Raw genomic sequence first — 22,485 nt, forward strand, 5'->3', positions numbered from 1 at the left:
TGTTCACGTGGTTTGGCTATAAATTTAACTTGCATAACTTATAAAGTCTAACTGTGTAGATCCTTAAATAAAACAATGTAGTGGGCTAAAACTGTTAGTGTCCAGTGTACATTTGCTCTGCCAACTTGTGTATTCTTGGTATGTTAAGTGTTTTCAGCAAAACTCTAGTTTTGGTCAGTGATCTTTTTTTTTTTTTGTTTTGCATCTAAATTTCTGTCTTAAAGTCAATATTTTTGTCTTTTTCTCAGGAAATTAGAAATTGCTTTATTTACTCACTTATATCTGTTCAGTTGGGAAGTTTAACCAAAGGGGAGAGGTTTTAAGATAGTTTTGTAATAGTTCCCTGTAGTTGATCTGAAGTGTGTTTTACTGTCTTTCCAAGTTTTCACTGTCATTCTTAATGATGTCATTACTGATATATATCATCTGAGGGCAAGTAATAACAGTTGCTAGAGGAGGAGGAGGCTGCATGAAAAGTGAAATAATCTTTTAAGGTATACACTTTAAAAAAATGCTAGTGCTAGCTTTTATATTGGGTTTAAGGCAAGTGTATCTCGTGGTGTACATCCCTGACCAGTTGTATCAGGATAATTTAGGGTGACGGTTAAAAAATGCAAACTGTCCTGGATCTTTTTCTAGAACTACAAACCAGAATTCTAGGCCATGGCCTGGGAACTTGCATTTATACATTTCTCAAGTGATTTTTATGCAGAGTTGAGTTTGAGAATGATTGGTTTAAATTTCTCTTGTTAGATATGATGAGGGAAGAGGGAAATAATTTTTCATTTAAAAATATTTATTTATTTGACAGAGAGAGAGAGAGAGATCACAAGTAGACAGAGAGGCAGGCAGAGGGGGAGGGGAGGCAGGCTCCCTTTCTGAGCAGAGAGCCTGATGCGGGGCTCAATCCCAGGACCCTGAGATCATGACCTGAACCGAAGGCAGAGGCTTAACCCACTGAGCCACACAGGTGCCTCAATTTTTTGATTGGAAGGTGTAAAGATGTTATTTAAGGGGTCCCTGGGTGGCTCAGTTGTTAAGTGTCTGCCTTCAGCTCAGGTCATGATCCCAGAGTCCTGGGATGGAGCCCGCATCAGACGCCCTGCTTGGCGGAAGCCTGTTCCTCCTCTCCCACTCCCCCTACTTGTGTTCTCTCTCTTGCTGTGTCTCTCTCTGTCAAATAAATAAAATCTTAAAAAAAAAAAAAGATGTAACTTTAATGTGAGTCATTTGTTCCTTCAACATGGTCTAGAAATCTGGAAGATGTAGTTTTTCTTTACTTCACTATGAATTAATGTATGTAAACTTAGATATAATTTTCTGTACTTTCTTACATCTGAATAATAGGGTGGTTGAAATTTTAGGAAACTAACAAATATATAAACAATTATTTTTGTTCTCTTTAGTCTGCTTCCGGACAACAGGGCTTGACTCTCTGCAGTAGATCCCGTCCAGATGAAAAATGTCACCTTTGAACATATTAAAGGAGTAAGTTAAAAAGTTTACCCTGCACTCTTCAAATATTATCTAATTATATAAGACCAATATTTGATTTTAAAGGTATAAAATAGAAAATATATTTATTGGTCTCTACCTCCAGTTTGAGGCACTAAAACTCTTGTAATTCCCTAAATGACAAGAGTACTAAGTGCATCTTTGCTTCTGCAGTTTGGTCTTTGATGCTGATGTCAGACACAGGGCTTCCTGGGTGATGGCAGTGTCATTTGTTTGAGGCCACTCTGGTGGGCTCCTGGATAGGGCTGGACCCTAGAAAAAATGAAGCCGTGATTAGAACCTTGGAAGTTTTAGCTTTGCTGCATATTCTCCAGCCCTCTTTTAGGTATTGGGACAGAAGAAATAAGTCTCTGCTGTCATTTCTAATAGAAACTAAACCATGATATTGCATATGAGGAAAAAATAATAGAGTGTGCTCAAATGTGATGAAGCATTATAGGAAAAATATGGAGCAGCATGAAGAAGACTGGGAGTTTTGAGAGAAAGATCACAATTTTATTTTTATTTATTTATTTATTTATTTATTTATTTTTAATTTTTTTTTAATTTTATAAACATATATTTTTATCCCCAGGGGTACAGGTCTGTGAATCACCAGGTTTACACACTTCACAGCACTCACCAAAGCACATACCCTCCCCAATGTCCACAATCCCACCCCTTTCTCCCAAACCCCCTCCCCCCAGCAACCCTCAGTTTGTTTTGTGAGATTAAGAGTCACTTATGGTTTGTCTCCCTCCCAATCCCATCTTGTTTCATTGATTCTTCTCCTACCCACTTAAGCCCCCATGTTGCATCACCACTTCCTCATATCAGGGAGATCATATGATAGTTGTCTTCTCTGCTTGACTTATTTTGCTAAGCATGATATGCTCTAGTTCCATCCATGTTGTCGCAAATGGCAAGATTTCATTTCTTTTGATGGCTGCATAGTATTCCATTGTGTATATATACCACATCTTCTTGATCCATTCATCTGTTGATGGATATCTAGGTTCTTTCCATAGTTTGGCTATTGTGAACATTGCTGCTATAAACATTCGGGTGCACGTGCCTCTTTGGATCACTACGTTTGTATCTTTAGGGTAAATACCCAATAGTGCAATTGCTGGGTCATAGGGTAGTTCTATTTTCAACATTTTGAGGAACCGCCATGCTGTTTTCCAGAGTGGTTGCACCAGCTTGCACTCCCACCAACAGTGTAGTAGGGTTCCCCCTTTCTCCGCATCCTCGCCAGCATCTGTCATTTCCTGACTTGTTGATTTTAGCCATTCTGACTGGTGTGAGTTGATATCGCATTGTGGTTTTGATTTGTATTTCCCTGATGCTGAGTGATATGGAGCACATTTTCATGTGTCTGTTGGCCATCTGGATGTCTTCTTTGCAGAAATGTCTGTTCATGTCCTCTGCCCATTTCTTGATTGGATTATTTGTTCTTTGAGTGTTGAGTTTGCTAAGTTCTTTATAGATTCTGGACACTAGTCCTTTATCTGATATGTCATTTGCAAATATCTTCTCCCATTCTGTCAGTTGTCTTTTGATTTTGTTAACTGTTTCCTTTGCTGTGAAAAAAAGCTTTTGATCTTGATGAAATCCCAATAGTTCATTTTTGCCCTTGCTTCCCTTGCCTTTGGCGTTGTTCCTAGGAAGATGTTGCTGTGGCTGAGGTCGAAGAGGTTGCTGCCTGTGTTCTCCTCAAGGATTTTGATACAACGGTTCAAAATCTGTGGGATACAACAAAGGCTGTCCTGAGAGGAAAATATATAGTGGTACAACCCTTTATCAAGAAACAAGAAAGGTCTCAGGTACACAACCTAACCCTACACCTAAAGGAGCTGGAGAAATAACAAGAAAGAAACCCTAAGCCCAGCAGGAGAAGAGAAATCACAAAGATTAGAGCAGAAATCAATGAAATAGAAACCAAAAAAACAATAGAACAAATCAACGAAAGTAGGAGCTGGTTCTTTGAAAGAATTAATAAAATTGATAAACCCCTGGCCGAACTTATCAAAAAGAAAAGAGAAAGGACCCAAATAAATAAAATCATGAATGAAAGAGGAGAGATCACAACTAACACCAAAGAAATACAAACTATTATAAGAACATACTATGATCAACTCTACGGCAATAAATTTGACTATCTGGAAGAAATGGATGCATTCCTAGAAACATATTTATTTATTTTTAAATATTTTATTTATTTATTTGACAGACAAGATCACAAGTAGGCAGAGAGGCAGGAAGAGAGAGAGGAGGAAGCAGGCTCCCTGCTGAGGAAAGAGTCTGATGCAGGGCTCAATCCCAGGACCCTGAGATCATGACCTGAGCCAAAGGCAGATGCTTAACCCACGGAGCCACCGAGGTGCCCTAAAGATCACAATTTTAAATGGGAATATTCAGTGTCTGATTGACTGAGAAGGTGACATTGAGTGACGATTTGAAGATGATGGAGTAAACCATGCATGTTTTTTTTTTTTATGTTTTATTTTTAAGTGACCTCTACACCCAACACGGGGCTCAACTTGAAACCCTCTATGCCCAACATGGGGCTCAGACATGCAACCCTGAGATCAAGAATCACTTGCTCTATTGACTTAGACAGCCAGATGTGCCTAAACCATGTATGTATTTGAGCAAAGGACACTTCTAGCCAGAGGAAGAGAGAGAGCAAAGATCTTGAGAATTAATGTGCCTGACTTGTTTGATCAGTCAAAAGGCTACTTTAATATGGAGTAGAATGAGAGCACCTACTCTTTCCACACTCTATTCCCTGATAGTCGAGGCTGTGAAAAATATTTATGCATAGATAGGGAACAAAGTATCAGGAGTCACTATGATAATTTTATACCAAGTAGTCCTTCCCTTCCCTTGGCAATTTTTTAAAAAAGATACTATTTATTATTTGACAGAGAGAGAGATCACAGTAGGCAGAGAGGCAGGCAGAGAGAAAGGGGAAGCAGGCTCCGTGCTGAGCAGAGAGCCGGATGTGGGGGCTCAATCCCAGGACCCTGGGATCATGACCTGTGCCAAAGGCAGAGGCTTTAACCCACTGGCCACCCAGGCTCCCCTCACTTGCCAATTTAAACAGCTGTGAACCCTGTAGAAACGCAATAAGAGAATAATTGAGGAAGAGGTTGGTGCGGTGATTATTTGAAAACTGTTGAGTGCAGAGGGCCCTGCCCATGTTAAGATGCGCAGTCAGCCTACTCTCCATTGAACCTGTGCTGAGATTATGGTCAGTGAGGCGTTCTTCCTTTCTCCCTGCAGTGTATACACTTCAGTACTCAATAGACTACACATCTTTTGGAATGTGTCCAATTCTGATTATGAAGCTAAAGAAGACATATAGATAATCTTAGAAAGGGTTCATCCCAAAGTTTGTAGATTATCACAAAATTTTCTGTGCTAATCTAAGCAAATATTATAATTAATGTTACAATTTTATATTGCCACCATCACTATCGAATCTAAATTTATATAGACCAATGTAATTTATAGCATTTGCCAGAAGAGGTGGGTCAGTAGGTGGTACCTGTGATCAGTTTTACTGACTCTTAAAGAGCTAGTATAGGAATTTCATTTCCTTACCTAGATTTCTGATTCTCTAGAAATAATTTTACATATAGTTGCCATAAAAATACTAATAAGGGCTTTTATAACTTCATTCATTGTCTTGATCCCTAAACTCCATTCTATAAAGATTTTATATACCTCAGTTGGGAATTTTCTTGACAGAAAGTTTGGGCAGAGAAAATGTAGCTTTAGTAGTAGATGACATCTAATCTTTTTCACTTTTCCTACAGTTCAAAGTTATTGATTACCTTATCCAAATGTCTTTTGGCCTTCTTTCAGTATATGGATATCTTTGAATATTTAAAAAATGTATTTTAATGGATAAAGGGCTAGATTTCTTTTTATATACATTTTTTTTTTATTTTGGGGTGGATGCTATTTTTTTTAATTTTTTAAAATTAAATTTATTTATTTTCAGCATAACAGTATTCATTATTTTTTCACCACACCCAGTGCTCCATGCAATCCATGCCCTTTAAGATTTTATTTATTCCAGAGAGAGCCTGTGCCAGAGAGCACAAGCAGAGGGAGTGGCAGAGGGAGAGGGAGGAGCAGGCTCCCTGCTGAGAGCCTGATGTAGGGCTTGATCCCAGGATCCTGAGATCATGACCTGAGCCTAAGGTAGCTGCTTTACTGACTGAGCCCCCCAGATCTCTTTATAAACATAAATGTTGAAGCTTAGCATTCACACAAAACTGTACAAATCACAAATCTGTACCTCAGTAAGTTTTCACACAGTGAACTCAGTATATTATTGGCACTCAGCTCAAGAAGTGAAATGTTACCAGAAACTTCCTAGTGTCCCTTACTTCCCACCACAAGCGTATCGTTGTTCTGACTCATAACATACATTAATTGGCCTTCATTTGAACTTTACATAAACATAATACATGTAATGTATATGGCTTCTTTCATTCAAAGTGATGTTTATGAGATCCATCCATGTTTTTACATGAAGTTTTACTTCATTCATCCCCATTGCATAGCATTCTGTGAATCACAATATTGTGTATTCTCCATTAGGTAGACATTGGGTTGTTTTTAGTTTTGGCCTAAAGAGTGGACTTGTGAATATTTCTTATGTTTCTTGGTGAACATATGTATGCATTTCTCCTTAGGGATGGACCGAGCTTTACTTACAACTGTTAACTTTACAAACATTTTATAAGGTTTTAATAATTTAATCAGTAACTTTCAAAGACCATTCTAAGCCTAATAAAAAACACTTGTTTACTCTGTAATGATTGTATTCTTCCTAGAGAAAGTCCTAGAAAATGATCTAGGAATCTAAGAGAGTCATGAGTTTAATTCTAGATTTTCATAAAGCCTTTCAGCCGAGAGATATTTTATGTTTTGGTATACTTCTTATCAGGTAGTTTCTTTTTAGCCCTGACCAGTGTACTTGAGTTCTTTTTTTCCCCATGGAGAACTCTTTAAAGTTGTCTAATACAGGGTTGCAAATTGGCTGCAAGTGTATTATTAAACCAGAGTAATTTAAAATAAATACATAAAAGTACACACATAAATGTGCTTTTAATTTAAGTTGATAGCTAACATTTTTAATGATGTCTGTTGAATTCTTGACAAACCCACAAAAATTTACTGTGCTTGGAGGTAAACTTCCATGGGTAAGGTACCTTCCCTTTACGATGACTTGACATTAAAAAAATACAATAATCCATTGCTGATTGAATTTTTACTGATTTAAATGCTTAAGGTTTAGTTCTTAATGGCTATTTTACAAATAAGTCTTCATTCTGAACATACCATTTATAACCTTTTTTTGAGAGGAAGGGGATTTTGAATTTTATTACAATTTCAGATTTTAAATTGTGAGCATAGTGCAGAGAACTCTCTGTACTCTTAACTAAACTCAGTACTTTTTTAGCACTTTGTCATTTGCTCACTTGCTTTACATAAATGTATTTTTAAACTGTTTAAGTGTAAATTGTAGATATCCTCCTGCTCCTTTAACCCAAATACATTGTTATGTATATCCTAAAGTATAAGAATATTCAATTACATAACTCCAGTATAGTTATTAAAGTCAGGATATTTCACACGGTTCCAGAACTAATTATGAAATTTAGTTATATTCAAATTTCTGCATTTCTCTTATTAATACCTTTTGTAGTGAGGTCTTCCCATCCCCCACCCCAAATCCAGGTTTAAGACTCAATCCAGGTTTACACATTTAGTTTTTCTTTAATCTTTTTTAAAAAAACTATTTAGAGAGAGAGAGAGAGAGCAGGCAGTGGGGAGGGGCAGAGGGAGAGAGAGAATGAGAATCTTCAATCAGACGGATCATGACCTGAATCAGAATCGAGAGTTGCTGCCTAACTGCCTGAGCCACCCAGGCACCCCTTGATTTTTCTTCAATCTGAAAAAGTTGTTTAGCCTATTTATTTATTTACTTATTTATTTATTTGAGAGAGAGTGAGTGAGCACACGTGCAAGTGCAAGAGCTGGTGAGGGGGAGGGCAGAGGGAGAGTATCTGAAACAAACTGTGCACTGAGTGTAGAGCCCCACACTGGGATTAGTCTCACGACCCTATCATGAGGTGAGCCGAAGTCTCATGTTTAACTGATTCAGTCACCCAGTCTCCCCTCCCCTCTCTATTATTATGGGAGTGGGTATGGATCTTTCATGACCTTAAAATTTGTGCAATATACATACTAATTTGTGGAATAGTCCTGTTTGTTTTTGATGTTTTCTCTTTTAATTACTGTTGTGATTTATAATTAGAGATACATATTTAGGGGTGCCTGGGTGTCTCAGTGGGTTAAAGCCTCTGCCTTCAGCTCAGTTCATGATCCCAGGGTCCTGGGATCAAGTCCCGCATCGGGTTCTCTGCTCAGCAGGGAGCCTGCTTCCCTTCCTCTCTCTCTGCCTGCCTCTCTGACTACATGTGATCTCTGTCTGTCAAATAAATAAATAAAATCTTAAAAAAAATGAAATACATATGTAGTCTTAGTCCCATTTCTTGTAGTTTTATAGTGATGATAGGAATAGATTTGTCTTCTGTTAATGAGTCAACTCTTACAGCACACCTAAGGTTAGCAGCTGGTTGCCAGGACAATCAACGATGTGATAAGAGGGCTGGAACTTTCCACAAGTTAGTATGTATTCTGCAGTCTTTTGGGGTGAAGTCCTTAACTTACAGTATTTGATGCTATCTCCAGGTGGGTAGCATCAGAATTGATTGGAAAGTTAGGGTGCCCAATTGGTGTTGGAGAATTGTTTCTTGGTGTGAGGGAAAACCGTATGCTAGAATTGGGTCCAAGATGGTAATGACATTGTGGTGTCCCTGGACCAAATGATCATGCTATGCTGTAATCACTTACATTAAGCTTTTATGGTTTCCAGTGTTTTGTGGTTAAAATTAGCAGTGTGAGGGCTGGGAATAATGTATAAAGAAGAATGAGAGAAACATGTTTTCAGTTGTCAAATGAGTGAGTCAGAGGAGTAAAAGGCATAGGAAATACCGTCAGTGATACTGTAATAGTGTTGTATGGTGACAGAGGGTAGCTACACTTGTGAGCACAGCATAATGTTTAAACTTGTCAAATCAGGTGCTGTGCACCTGAAACTAATGTAACTGTGTGTCAACGATACTCAGACATTTTTAATCAAAATAATAAAATCAGCACTGTGATGATCATCTTATTATCTCAAGGCTTTGCCTACATCCTTAATTATCTCTTCAGAACAAAGCCTAGATTTGCTCATTTATTTATTCATTATTCTCGATTCTAGTTCTAGAAACGGAATTGGTAAGTTAAAGGTGGCACTCATATTTAAGGTTTGTTTCTATACCGCCCACTATCTCTACTGACCGTGTTCAGCAGTGTATAAAAGTGTTGGTGTGAACCTCTGCAAATTTAGGATTCATTTATTAGAATCAGTACTATAACATCAGAATGTTTAAAGTCATAGAATAGTTAAACACTTTTCTTTCTAATCACAAGAGATCTTTTACAAAATTATCGGAAAATTCTCAGTTACAAAAATACATTCTACCACTTAAACCAGTTAAGAATGACAATAACATGGCAATACAAGGGGTAGTCTTAGGGGAATTTTTCAACAACTTTCCTTTAAAGATAGATAGTTTTTTTATGTTAAAATATAGCATTAATTAATAAAAGGTTTTTTTTTTTTACCTTTTTAAATGAAAAATGAAATGTTGTGGAAACCAGAGAAATCTGTTATTCCAACTTATGAAAAAGTACTGCTGTTATGAAAATTTTCAAACATAGGAAAATAGGAAAAGTTACAAAGCTACAGAAGTGAACTACATTACTTCTACATACTTTGTTATGTGTCACCTAAGACTAAGGACATTATCCTGAAGAGAATAATTTATCCTACCAAATAAAATTGAATACTATTTTCTTAATATCTTGTACTCTGGAATTTTTTCAAAATTTCCTCAGATGTCCACATCAAATTTTCATCAGAGTTTCTGAAATATGTGTTTTTATGGAAGAACATCAAGTCAAGGGTTCATGTGTCACATTTGGTTGCTTAATCTTTTAATCTGTGTTTATGTGAATTTTATCTTACTTGTTTAATGACAGATAAGTTTATTATGTTCCATTCTCTCAAGACTTAAATGGTAGAGGGAAATTAGTTTTAAAGAAGTCCCTGAAGAGAATCATTACTAGAGACATATGTTTTGCTTTGTTTCAAAATAATAGTCATGTGCTTTCAACCTCAAAACTATGTATGCATTAATTAATAACTGTTTGTTTCATAGGTTCACATCAGGTTTTCTTTTTATTTTTTAAGTTGAATCAGTGTATTTGTTTTCTCTTTCAGGAATACTTTTAGTTGGACCACCAGAGACAGGAAAGATGCTTCTTACTTGAGCTGTGGCTGGAGAAGCTGATGTTCCTTTTTATTATTCTTCTGGATCAGAATTTGATGAAATGTTTGTGAGTGTGGGAGCCAGCCATATTAGAAATCTATTTAGTATGTTTTTATTTCCTATTTTTTTTAATTTTTTTTATTTTTTATAAACATATATTTTTATCCCGAAGGGTACAGGTCTGTGAATCGCCAGGTTTACACACTTCACAGCACTCACCAAAGCACATACCCTCCCCAATGTCCATAACCCCACCCCCCGTCTCCCCACCCACCTCCCCCCAGCAACCCTCAGTTTTGTTTTGTGAGATTAAGAGTCACTTATGGTTTGTCTCCCTCCCAATCCCATCTTGTTTCATTGATTCTTCTCCTACCCACTTAAGCCCCCATGTTGCATCACCACTTCCTCATATCAGGGAGATCATATGATAGTTGTCTTTCTCTGCTTGACTTATTTCGCTAAGCATGATACGCTCTAGTTCCATCCATGTTGTCGCAAATGGCAAGATTTCATTTCTTTTGATGGCTGCATAGAATTCCATTGTGTATACATACCACATCTTCTTGATCCATTCATCTGTTGATGGACATCTAGGTTCTTTCCATAGTTTGGCTATTGTGGACATTGCTGCTATAAACATTTGGGTGCACGTGCCCCTTCGGATCACTAGGTTTGTATCTTTAGGGTAAATACCCAGTAGTGCAATTGCTGGGTCATAGGGCAGTTCTATTTTCAACATTTTGAGGAACCTCCATACTGTTTTCCAGAGTGGTTGCACCAGCTTGCACTCCCACCAAAAGTGTAGGAGTGTCCCCCCTTTTCCGCATCCTCGCCAGCATCTGTCATTTCCTGACTTGTTGATTTTAGCCATTCTGACTGGTGAGAGGTGATATCTCATTGTGGTTTTGATTTGTATTTTCCTGATGCTGAGTGATATGGAGCACTTTTTCATGTGTCTGTTGGCCATCTGGATGTCTTCTTTGCAGAAATGTCTATTCATGTCCTCTGCCCATTTCTTGATTGGATTATTTGTTCATTGGGTGCTGAGTTTGCTAAGTTCTTTATAGATTTTGGACACTAGTCCTTTATCTGATATGTCATTTGCAAATATCTTCTCCCATTCTGTCAGTTGTCTTTTGATTTTGTTAACTGTTTCCTTTGCTGTGGAAAAGCTTTTGATCTTGATGAAATCCCAATAGTTCATTTTTGCCCTTGCTTCCCTTGCCTTTGGCGATGTTCCTAGGAAGATGTTGCTGGGGCTGAGGTCGAAGAGGTTGCTGCCTGTGTTCTCCTCAAGGATTTGGATGGATTCCTTTCTCACATTGAGGTCCTTCCTCCATTTTGAGTCTATTTTCGTGTGTGGTGTAAGGAAATGGTCCAATTTCATTTTTTTTCTGCATGTGGCTGTCCCATTTTCCAAACACCATTTGTTGAAGAGGCTGTCTTTTTTCCAGTGGACATTCTTTCCTGCTTTGTTGAAGATTAGTCGAGAATAGAGTTGAGGGTCTATTTCTGGACTCTCTATTCTGCTCCATTGATCTATGTGTCTGTTTTTGTGCCAGTATCATACTGTCTTGATGATGACAGCTTTGTAAGAGAGCTTGAAGTCTGGAATCGTGATGCCACCAACTTTGGCTTTCCTTTTCAATATTCCTTTGGCTATTCGAGGTCTTTTCTGATTCCATATAAATTTTAGGATTATTTGCTCTATTCCTTAGAAAAAAATGGATGGGATTTTGATAGGGATTGCATTAAATGTGTAGATTCCTTGAGGTAGCATAGACTTTTTCAAATATTTGTTCTTCCAATCCATGAGCATGGAATATTTTTCCATTTCTTTGTGTCTTCCTCAATTGCTTTCATGAGTACTTTATAGTTTTCTGAGTATAGATTCTTTGCCTCTTTGGTTGGGTTTATTTCTAGGTATCTTATGGTTTGGGTGCAATTATAAATGGAATTGACAAAATTTAGCAATTTTCAAAAAATTCCATTTTAGAAAAGGAATGTTTTCTTGAGAGTATTTGGATACTTCTTGAAGATAAATATCAGTGGTTTTAGATTAATGTAAAATATGAAGTAATAGAAAAAGCACATAAAATGTCACCACTTTGGACCGAAAAGAAGCAAACTGTAAAATAAAACATAGGAAAATATTGTGGACCCACTTGAGTAATAAATGCAGCTATTAAATTAAGCTCTAGTATTTTCAAGGATAGGTGAATCAATTTATAAAACCTGATATGTTGGGGCACCTGGGTGGCTCAGTAGGTTAAGTGACTGCCTTCAGCTCAGGTCATGATCCTGGAGCCCCAGGATCGAGTCGCACATTGGGCTCCCATCTCCATGAGGGAGATTCTCCCTCTGACATTCTCCCCTCTCATGCTCTTCCTCACTCTCAAATAAAAGTAATTAAAATATTTTTTTAAAAAGCCTGTTTTTTTTTCCCTCTAATAGGGGTAGCTTTTATAAATTTTATTTCTAAATGTAAACATATAATTTCTAAATACTTAAGTATAAAGTATTTCAAGATTGAAATTCAGAAAACAAAATGTTTTCTGAAGTTTTGTGATTTCAATGGTTTTTTTGTGCTTAGGCTAACCCCAGGGGTACAGTAACAGTTTAGGTCATCATTTGAAGATTTATTCTTCTTCTAAGTCATGTCTCACCACTTCTTCAACTCTGCTTTTCTTTATTTTTCACAAAGTTATTTAAATTTAATAAGTTTTGTGATGTGTCCCAATGGGATTTTAATGATCTATTTTTAATAGGAATTTTGGTTTTCCCTTTGAGGAAGAAAAAGTAAGTAGAAGAAGAATTATGGGATTTGTAGTTACAGTGATATAAATAGGGTTTTTAAGGTCATTGGGGAGTTCAGGAGAGTGATTGTGTTTAAAAAAAAAGAAAAAAAAAAGAAAAAGTAAGTTTTTTTTTCAGGAGAGTTGTTTTTCTTTTTTCTTTGGGAATAGAGTCATTTGTGAAGAGTTGTTTCAGAATTTCAATATTGTGTTTATCTACGTAGCTGTGGATCCAAAAATTGTAGCTCGAGGTACTGTTGGCTTTTCTGGAGCAGAGTTGGAGAATCTTATGAACCAGTCTGCATTCAAGTCAGCTCTTGATGGAAAAGAAATGGTTTCCAAGAAGGAACTAGAGTTTTCCAAAGATAAATTCTAATGGATAGGTTTTTTCTCTTTCATTTTCCCTGTCTTACACTGTTCATTATGTTAGAGAATAAATTCTTTTTGAGAAAAATGTTATAAGAAAGAAAGGAATAGGAGCAAGAAAATACTTACTCAAAAGTAGCCACACAACTGGGCCTCTTGCAGAACAAATACAGTTTATATGATTATACAGTTTGGGGGAAGGGGGTACCCATGTGTTTACTCTTGTCTGGTATAGCTGATAAAAAAATAATTGTAACAATAAAAGAAAAATTTTGCTAATTTTCAGTATTTGATTTTAAATCTTGAATGAACTTCAGAACAATTTCGTTCTGACATTTCTTGTTGAAACATATTTTCTGGAAATAGGATTAAACTTCCTGGTTGATAGTAAGGAGTAAGAGGACAGCTCTTACATATTTGGTTGTCAGTTGGCAACTTATTTTGGTTTAAAATAACTTATTAAAGGTATTAAAGTCATGTCACTCTAAGAATTCCTTAAAGGCAAGTTGGTTTCATTCATCTAAATATACTTTCCTAATGGGATAATTTTATTCAATTAAATTTTTATCCTTAGGGCCTGAACGTAGAAGCATGGAAATTGACAATAAAAACAAAACCATCTCAGCGTATCATGAATCCGGTCATGCTATTATTGCACATTACACTAAGGACGCAATGCCTATCAACAAAGCTACAATCATGCCAAGAGGGCCAACACCTGGACATGTATCTATTTTTTTTTTTTTTTCTTTTCCTTCAAATAACACTCTCCAAAAGCTGTAGGAAACTGTTGAGGAAAATAATTAAAAAGAAAATTCAACTAAGTTCTAATTTGGCTGATAAATTTATTTTTTAACATTCTGAACCATTGTGAGATCAGAGATACTCATGAACTTATATGCTAATAAAGAATACTAATAATTCAAATATTATATATCTACATGATGAAATTTAAGTCTTGAATGACAACAAAGTATCATTCTTAAATAGGTCACTGCTTTTTTCCCTCTGCAAAGAAGCTAGGTTAGTGGTTCCATAATCTTTCTAAGATTTTTCTCACTGAGTACAAGTTTCATTTTCTTATCTTTGTAATGATAGATATTTTAAGCCATTTTCGGCACCTGGGTACAAGTCCATCCTATTGCAGCATTATCCTGTTGCAGGGTTATAGAGCTATGATATGTAAAATGAACTTTTGCTTTGTAAGTAATTTTTCTCCCTTTGTACAATGCCAGTTTTGTCGTTAGTCTCCTGAGACCAACTGTACTAAATGTCTTTGAGCTGTCAGCATCATGACATTAAGTGCTATAGCAAGAGCCAGATGATAATTCTGATCATTAATGTAAATATTTCCAACTCTGTCTGGAGTTTTTCTTTGTTTCCAATTGTCCAGGTGTCCCTCTTGCCTGAGAATGACAGACGGAATGAAACTAGAGCTCAGCTGCTTGTGCAGATGGATGTTAGTATGGGAAGAAGAGGGGCTGAGGAGATTATTTTTGGAACTGACCATATCTCAACAGGTTGGCTGTAAAGAATGGCTTTAGTTCAGATTGTGCTTGCTGATATAAAAATCTTTAAAAATACTCAGTCTATATATATTTTTAAATTTTAGGTGCTTCCAGTGATTTTGATATTGCAACCAAATTGCAAAGTGGATGGTTACCAGATTTGGAATGAGCGAAAAGGGAATAGCTAATTTTACCCCTCCCTCATGTATCAAATGATGATTTCCCAAGTGTCTCCTTATGAGACAGGGTTCTTTTTTTATTCTTAAGACTTTATTTATTTATTTATTTTACTGTAGAGAGCGAGTATGAGAGGGGAGATGGTCAGAGGGAGAAGCAGACTCCCAGCTGAGCAGGGAGCCCAGTGCAGGCCTTGATCCTAGGACTCCAGCACCATGACCAGAGCTGAAGTGAGTCTCGTAACCCCCTGAGCTACCTCAGGCACCTTAGCAGAGAGGGTTGTTGTTATAAACTGGTAACATTTACTTTCCCCCTGTCTCATTTCGAGTAGATTTGTCACAGCTCATTCTAAACTAAACTTTTTTTTTTTTTTTTTTTGAGTGCTAAAGTACAGTATTCACGTTCCATTCTGGCTGCTTGGACAATAGTAGTATGTCATGAGTTAAGAAAATGATAAGATACTCTTTTTTTTGTTCATATGACCTAAACTTCTGTTTGCTGAGCTTGCTTACTTTGCCTTTCCCATGTATTTCACTCTCCTACATTATCACTGTAGCTTCACACAGCACTTTTAGTAACTACTTTGTGGATTTCTGGATTTAGAATAGTGGCAAAGGTTTTCTAAGAAGGTACTCAGAACCATATTTGGGATTTTAAAGTTTCTCTCTTGTTCATACTTTTTAGTCTTACACTTTCAGAAGAATGATGAAATTTCTATACTGAATTCCTTCCTTGCCCTTGATGAGGTTTCCTTAGGTATAGGATAGTACTTCCTCTGTTTACATTTATGAGTGGTTTGGGGTGATTCTGTTCAATTTCTTTCTTTTCATTTGTTTTAGCTTGGAGTTATGACCTACAGTGATACTGGGAAACCAAGTCCAGAAACTCAATCTGCTATTGAACAAGAAATTAGAATCCTTCTAAGGGTAATAATTCTAGTTTTCTGTGCTTATTCGTCTGTCTAGTCATTAATGTGCCTAAATAGTTAGGTGCTACCAGAAGATAATGGTTATCCCCTGTGTAGAGCTGTCACTATATATAATCAAGAGAATGAGTGCACCATTGAAGCCATGATTTGAGTATGCAGTTGGGAGCCTCTGGTCATAGACTAAATCTTTATTTTACTCTGGCCATAGGCTAGGAACTGTCAATATCAGTAATTTTAAATACTCTACTTCATCTGTAAAACCATAGTGTTGTTAGAATAGGGAGGATATTTGATTATTTGAATCTTTATTATTAGTTTTTCACTCTGACATATATTTCATTCCACAAATATTAGTTGCTTTGTGCCTCGCTGTGTACATATGTACATATGCTGAGAAGGAAGCATAAAGATCTTTGAAAACAAAAGCCTTTTTGATTGCAGGGTCCAGTACAGAGTATGTGAGTGTCGATTCAGTGAGATGAGTGAGAGGTTCTGTGGAATCTCCTTAAGGCAGAGCAGATGCTTGGATTAGGGGAGTGGGAGGGGAAATTGAGAAAAATGAAAGCATTCAAGAGATGCTGATCTAGTGGAATCGAATGCCTTTCTGATATTTGGGTGAGAGTGCAGCTAAATTAAGTAACAAAGCTGTGTTCTTGATTTCTGCCTGGTGCAGCCATCTAGTTGTGTGTGCCGTTGACTGAGAAACCACTGATGATGGCCCAAGGTGGGGAAGTGTGTACATTATAAGCTGAGTTTTATAGATATTGAATTTGAAGTGTTTTCTTTTTTTAAGGTTTTACTTGTTTATTTGAGAGAGATCGAGAGAGCCTGAGCATAAAGTGGGGTGGGTGAGGGGCAGAGGCAGAAGCAGATATCCCTGTTGAGCAGGGAGCCTGATGTGGGGCATGATCCCTGGACTCTGGGATCATGACCTGAGTGGAAGGCAGACACTTAACCAGCTCAGCTCCTGAATTTGAGGTGTCTTAGTGAAGATTTCATGTGGGGAGGGATACGTGCGTCTGGTGCTTATTGCAGAGGTTGGATATGTGCCTTCCATTTGGATGTACATGAAGGCAGGTCTTGGAATGGAAAAGACTGAGCTAAATGGCTGAAAGTCTAGTGAACGAGAACTGGAATTAGGGTTGTAGATGGCAGAATGAAGGATGTTGAAGTCAGATGGTGTAAACTTCAAAGGAATTATGCTTTATAGAAGAGGCTCATAAAGTAATCATCTTTCAGCGGTGAGGGGAGCAATGGTCTCATCTCTTTACTCTGAAAGATCTGGGATAGGAGGAAATCAGTAGCTGTCAGTCGAGGGATTCAGAGTGTCCCCAGGAGGGCCAGGTTTTGATTAACTCAAGGAGGTAAAAGCTTTAAAGTCATTAAGTTTATGAAAAGTTTATAAGTTGGAAAGGTTTAGAAGGTGTTTCAGAAGAGGAATTCTCTCTCCCTAGCCTGAACCTTCATTCTTTGTTTTACTATTTATGTTATCTTGAGAAAATTATCTCTTCTAGTATTAGAGCATTGGAAATACTCTTTCTTTGCTCTTAATCCTTTTCTGAAATATTAAGCTTGCTAGGGCATAGGTACTCTTTCCACTAGATGGCAAACTTAAATTGTTATTAAGGAAAATGATGCTTAGCTAGTATACATTTTAGGTTCAAATGTATATGAAACTTAAAGATATAAAAACCTTAGCATAGTATTTTTTTTTTAAGATTTTATGTATTTGTCAGAGAGAGTGAGGGAGAGAGAGTGAACACAGGCAGATGCAGAGGGAGAAGCAGACTCCCTGCCGAGCAAGGAGCCCGATGTGGTACTCAATCCCAGGACGCTAGGATCATGACCTGAGCCGAAGCTGCTACTCAACCAACTGAGCCACCCAGATGTCCCGCCTTAGCATAGTCTTCCATGGTACAGTGTACGGGTTTCATTCCAATGGAGTTTTTAACGTTAATACTAATTCATCCTAGGTTATTAGTTTCAATATTCCATGACATATTTATAATACTTTATATGTTATCTTTAATTTGATATTTCACTTGACCATAACAGTTTTGTTTAGAATGTCTAAGGATGTTTATTTTTAATACTTGTGTTATTTTTATATGACGTATGCTTCTTGGTGTTGGTAAACTCATTTTACAGTGGTATAGAGGTCACTGACTGACAGGTAAGTTGTTACCAAATAAGAAGAGAAAAGTAGATATTTTCTCACCCTTTAAAGTGAATAAATTGGTGAAATCCCACAAGGAGAAAGGAGCAAACATGCCTTTCCTTTTAACATGTATATTGTATAGAGAAATAGATTTCTTTGTTCGCAGACCTTATTTAAAAAGCAGATAAGTTTAGTATATATTTATATATCTTTAAGTATAGCTGCCTAAGTAGTCCTCACTTATCCATGTGATACATTTTGAGGTTAAAATAGAACGTTTACAAGTATGAAACTAATCTTTGAGAACCAAGGTTGCCTTATCTATCAATCAATTAATCAAGTAGGCTTCATGCTGGTGTTTAAAAGCTCCATGCATTAAGAGACTCTTAATCTCACAAAACAAACTGAGGGTTGCTCAGGGGAGGTGGGGGGATGGATGGGGTGGCTGGGTTCTGGACAATGGGGAGGGTATATGCTATGGTGAGTGCTGTGAAATGTGTAAGCCTGATGATTCACAAACCTGTACCCCTGCGGCAAATAAGACATTCTATATTAATTTTAAAAAAGAGATTCATGCTTTTATCTTTGATAAATAGAAATGAATAGAGTTCACATTTTTAAGGGATATACATTTTTTTTCTTATTTATGATTTTATCTTCTACTAAGTTTTCTGCCTCTTAGATACCTCCTTTTTTTCATTTCAGGACTCATAAGAACGAGCGAAACGTATCTTGAAGACTCATGCAAAAGAGCGTAGGAATCTAGCAGAAGCCTTACTAACCTATGAGTCTTTGGATGCCAAAGAGATCCAAATTGTTCTTGAGGGAAAGAAATTGAAAGTGAGATGAGAACTCTTAAAACGGATGCATTGCCAGTTTTGCTGCAGGAATATATAAGTAGCATTTCGGTAGTTTCTTTTTGCGATGCTTTTCTCCCATTCTTGCCTTGGTATCACTCAAGAGTGTGAAACACTTTGTCTCTCTTTTGTCACATTTAATCTCATTCTGGTTATTCTCATGATAACACCTATGGTAAATTATCAACCTAGCAAATATGTTAAGAAAAATAAAGGACTATTAGGACTGGAAGAAGCTTATTTGAGAAATGTTAATCAGTTATTCAGTTGAAAATAAGTAATGATTTTATGGTTGGTTCCTCTACTAGATGTGAATAAAAACTGTGCCTTTTGCTCTTGGGAAGTACTTTTACTTGGCAAGGTAAAATTATCGAAGGATTATCTTTGGTTTTAGATAGTACCATTTATCTTTGATGAAGAAATGCTGCTGTTTGGCTCAAGTGAAGTATATCTCTCTATAGGTCAGTGGAAACTTCATTAAAATGCACTTAATTATTGTGCTCCCGATTGTCTACATATAAAATAGTTCTGTTTCTGTCTATCTAAGAGAGAGTTGTAAATGTAAAGATTTAATCAGAATTTAAAACCTGATGACAACCTTTTAGAAATGCAGCTTGCATTTTCATGGTCTTTTTGTTTGTTTGTTTTAAACACCATCATTCTTACTAATGAAATTTATTTCAGAGCAGCAAATATTTTGTTAAATAAAAAGTGAGTCACTTCAAAATCTGAATAACTATATAAGTATGCTTAGTATTAAAAGAAAGATTAACCCCAAATCTCAATCCTTTCAAAGTGAACTTTGAATTACCCTCCTGGTTATGGAAAGTCATATTTGCTTTTCATTCAGATTTTGTGAATATGAACATGTTGTTACAGGATTTACAGATGACTTTATTTAATTGAAGAGAATTATTTTAGAGCTCATTGTATTGGCCTTACAACCAGATTATATTCTTGAAGTGATTTTATTAAAATTACCTACAGTTTTCTAATAACTTTTAAGCTGTATATGGTCTTCATTGAAGAAGTTGATAGAGGTAGTTTGCTATACCGTATCTTGCCTCTCTCCTTTTTTGTTTTGTTTTTTTTTTTTTTTTTTTGGTAGCTTTAAATCTTGATCTAATTTCAAACTTGATCTAAATTCCAAACTTTGGTCCAGATTCATTATCCCATTTTTTAATTGGCCACTTCCCTTTCCCCTTTCTCTCCTCTTTCATCCTTCCCTGTCCCTCTCTCCTTCCTTCCTTCTCCCTGTGTGTATACATGTCTTTGTGTGGATGCAGGTTTTTATTTTTCCTAGACAGACTTCTCGGGTAGAAATTGCTGGGTCATGTAGTAAGTTTCTGTTTACCTTTTTACGGACCTGATGAAATGCATCATTCTCCGTATCTTCTACAGCATATTCTTAGAGTCATTTTGATTAAAATGTCATTCTTAGAGAGTCATTCTGGTGTGAATGAAATAATATCTCATGGATTAACATACGGTTATCTACACTAGTGATATCCTCTCCTGTTTTATTGGCCGTGTGTATATTTTCTTTGGAGAAACATCCATTCAGAGCACCCTCACTGTCCCTTTTGGGGTTTTTTTTTTTTTTTTGAATATTATAAACATATATTTTATCCCCAGGGGTACAGGTCTGTGAATCACCAGGTTTACACACTTCACAGCACTCACCAAAACACATACCTTTTGGGTTGTCTTATTATGTGGTGTGAGAGATCATATATTCTGAACACAAGTTCTTTATCAATCTTGCTTTTTTTAATCCAATTGACAATCTCTGTTGAGTGGAGTGTTTAGTTAATTCAGATTTAGTTTTGATATACTTGTTTCTACACTTCCCATTTTGCTTTTTCTTTCCTGTTTTTCTCATATCTCAAGAGATCCTTCTGTTCGTCCTTTTTTGAGTTACGTCTTAGTGATTGATCTAGGTATGACTGTGTGCATCTTGTCAGTCTACTCTAATTCTGGTCAAATGTAGGAACTTTGTTTCAGTAGATCTCATTTTCTTCTCTGTGCTCCTAGTGCCATATGTTATATCTGTGCATGTTACAGCAGCTCAACAATACAGAGACATAACTAGTGCTTTATAGACTCTTATTTCCACAGTCTTTTTTCTGGAAATGTCATTTATTTTTGCCTTTGTTTTTTTAAGAATAGTTTTACTGGATATAGAATACATGGTTGCCTTTTTAAAATCTTTAATCATTTAGATTATGTTATCCCATAGACTCCTAGCTTCCATTATTTTTTTTTTATTTTGATTTATGTTATCCCATAGACTCCTAGCTCCCCTTATTTTTTTGTAAGAAGTCAGCTGTTAATCATAATTTTGGTCTCCTTTTGTGATAGATTGGTTTTTTTCTCTTGCAGATTTCAAGGTTTTGTTTTTGTTTACTTATCCTTGATTTTAGCAGTTTGAACCCATGATATGTTTAGGTGTGGATGTGCTTTTCTATTTCCTAGTTCGGATTTACTGTGCTTCAAGGATCTGCAAATTAGATTTTCATCAAATTTAAGCAATTTTTGGCAATTACTTCTTCCAATATATTAATCCTTTTCTGTCTTCCTTCTGGGGGTCTCCTTACATGTGTGTTGGTACACTTATCGTTGATCTGGTCTCTGGCTTTGTTCATTTTATTCATTGTTTTTTTCCTCCCTCTCTGCTTGAGATTAATTTCTGATTCTTCAATTCACTGATTCTTCTGTCATCTCAAATCAGTTCAATTTTCGATTGCAGGTGCTGTATTTTTCAGCACTAAGTTCACATTCAATTCTTTACTTTGTATCTTTTTATTTTTTTATTTTTTAAACATTTTTTTATTTGACAGAAAGATCATAAGTAGGCATATAGACAGGCAGAGAGAGAGGGGGAAGCAGTCTCCCTGCGGAGCAGGAGGCCCAATGTGGGCCTCGATCCCAGGATCCTGAGATCATGACCTGAGCTGAAGGCAGAGGCTTAACCCACTGAGCCACCCAGGCACCCCTGTATATCTTTTTATTGAGACTCTTCATGTGTTGTGTCATTTTCATCATGGTTTTCAACACTATTTCCATTAGTCTTTGACCATGTCCATGTAGCTGCTTTTCAATCTTTTAAATCTTTGCTGAATCTACCATCTAGAAATACTTAGATGGGTTTCTCCTTAATGCTTTTTGTAGTAAGGGTCACCTTTCTTGTCTTTTTATAATCTTGTTAAATTTCAGGTGATGTAGCAATTAGGGGTTCTGATTTCCACCTCAGGGGGTTGTCTTGTTTTGCTTAATAACTTGCCTCCAGTAAATTTATGAAGTCTGTCTCTCCTGCAGTCTGCAGCCTTTGATGTCTCTGTTCATTTCTTAAATTTTTAAGTCTTGCTTCCTACATGTTGCTGCTGTGTCTGCATCCTTTCACATTTAGCCAAAGATTGGGCAGATGTTGTGTGCAGACCCCGTTATTCATGCTTTCTCCTCTGCTGATGGATCTGTGTGGGCTTCTAAGTCCATTCAACATTTGGGTCATTTTCAAGGCTGCCTGGTTTTTGCTTTCTAACAAGCTTTTTGCTTCTTTGCGTGTATGCGCATGGCTTGGCAACCATGGGTATGTGGGTGGCTTGAACCAGCTTCAGGTTCAACTGCATGCCCTGGGTAAACCTGGAGCTTCTGTGGAGTGCTTATCACATTGAGATGGCTCTCTGACCTCTCAGAGCTTACAGTTGAGTATCTTGCTACTCTTACCTTGTTTCCCC

At 36.7% G+C, this 22,485-nt stretch overlaps 1 long non-coding RNA gene across 2 annotated transcripts; it reads left to right on the top strand.

The window, feature by feature from the left end:
- Positions 1-1,433: 1,433 nt before the first annotated feature.
- Positions 1,434-19,782, top strand: LOC123394274. 2 transcript variants are annotated; one of them, XR_006608997.1, is made up of 3 exons: positions 1,434-1,488; positions 9,911-10,063; positions 18,597-19,782. It is a non-coding gene; the product is annotated as an uncharacterized LOC123394274 (long non-coding RNA). The 2 variants fall into 2 exon arrangements; XR_006608996.1 differs by lacking the exon at positions 1,434-1,488 and adding an exon at positions 9,648-9,815.
- The last annotated feature ends 2,703 nt before the right edge of the window (positions 19,783-22,485 follow it).

This window comes from Mustela putorius, unplaced genomic scaffold (assembly GCF_011764305.1).
Source record: "Mustela putorius furo isolate JIRA1106 unplaced genomic scaffold, ASM1176430v1.1 tig00002149_pilon_pilon_pilon, whole genome shotgun sequence".
In the NCBI taxonomy this organism is placed as follows: domain Eukaryota; kingdom Metazoa; phylum Chordata; class Mammalia; order Carnivora; family Mustelidae; genus Mustela; species Mustela putorius.